Raw genomic sequence first — 1,893 nt, 5'->3', positions numbered from 1 at the left:
AAAAGTAGAAAAAGAGAAAATTCCATGAGGCATACATATCTATGGAAAATTGAATAAAATATGCAGTATACAATTCTCTGTCAGAATAACATAAAAATATACATATATGTGTGTCATACAGATACTTATTCATACTCTAAGCCAACAACTTAAATGATAAACATTGTTATTTTTAATAGTAGTGTATGGTATATATCTCTAATGTATATTTTCTATTACTGTATGTAATTCCTGACTATTTATAAGAACTTTTAAAATGGTATTTAACATGATTTTATTGCAACTCTTCCATGGATCTGCTACAATCCTGAGAGATACTTTTCCCCCTTAATATGCTTAATCAGAATCTTCCACTGCCTCTGGGTCTCCTGTTGGTGAGAAGTATAAAACTTCCTGTTCTCTGCATGTTTATACATAGACAAGTTGCTTATTGGCGTTTAAATGAATGTCCATTTGTAAGCTACTAAATATACGATTTAATGGTTTATTCTCTTTGAAATAGTGTTTTCCTTTGAATACAAGATAGGAAAAATAGAGTTAACAAAAAAAAAAATCATTCCTTATTCAACAATCAAAATCTCTTACCTGGGTTAAAGTAACTCATGACAAATCTATGTGTAACACCAGTAACAGTATTATTGTAAAAAGAATATTAACTTGTACTGTGTATCTAGCTCCAGAATTCAGTGACCATTATGAATCATGAGATTCCCTATTAAAATGCAAAAACTTTCTTCTTTTAAAATGAAATTATTTTCTTTATGTTTCTTTTATAAAACTAAAGTATTTAAAAAAATTATTTTTAAATTTTATAATTTTGACCTTTTTTCCAGTTATATCTATATTTCACTAACAGTAAATAAGGTAATATTTTATTCTTTGCTCAGCAGTTTTCATTATTCAATTACTATATTTGAAAACAATTTAGTTTCTCAAAACCTATGTAAATTTAAACAATTTGTAGCTAACTTTCAGCTCAGTAATTGAGACCTGAAAATGTCAAGTAAGTTGTCAAACATTGAAACTGTTTTGCAAAATCACAGCAGTGTGGTGCATAGATTTAAATTACTTGAACTAAAATAAGTTTTTCTTTTATTTGTGTTTTCGTTTTTTTAGTCATTCATTTAAAACATAAAGGTTAATGCTTACTGAGAAGGAGATGCATTTCCTTCTGTTTCACTTCTTAAAAGATTACTAGTATTTATAAATGTATACCTTATTATTATAAAAGGTCATCATTTCTGTGTCCATGTTACTTCTTCATTTTTAAAGAAGCACACATAACAGAGTTTTAATTGTTTCCTCTCTCCTTAACTCCTTAAAAGTTATCAGTTTACTTCCTAGGGCACCACACTCTGGTGCATTCATAACACCTTTGCAGACTGTTTCTATGCCGGACTCAGCACATTGATATCCTGCATTCACTTCTGGGAGGAAACAGCAGCAAACAGGCACAGAAGTAGGAAGATAAGAAATTATGATCAGCAAATATGTTGCACATAAATACTGCTGTTAATCATGTTCAGTATGAAGTTGTTTAACAAAGTTCTTACATCCCTAAATACATTTTATTTTTTACTTAGAAGAGTCTACAACCAACACACTAAAAAGCAACATAGGTTGAAAGAACACATTTATATCCTATGTCTAGCCCTGCCTTTTTGTCTTAACTTCATCACCAGGATTTATGTGTAGTTTTTTGGGAAATGATTCAGTCAATGTCTTGTTTATAATTTCTACCAATAAATTAAGGGAGCAGTGATATTAACCACTCAATTAAAGTAACGGGGCCTGAAATTTGTCACAACATTCTCATTTGACCTTATCTGGCATCAACAGGAAGAGAGCCTTTGGTCCTGTGACTGCTTGATACCCCAATGTAGGGCTGTGAGG

Source organism: Mus pahari, chromosome X, assembly GCF_900095145.1.
Source record: "Mus pahari chromosome X, PAHARI_EIJ_v1.1, whole genome shotgun sequence".
Classification (NCBI taxonomy): Eukaryota; Metazoa; Chordata; class Mammalia; order Rodentia; family Muridae; genus Mus; species Mus pahari.
This window is presented reverse-complemented; position numbering follows the sequence as displayed.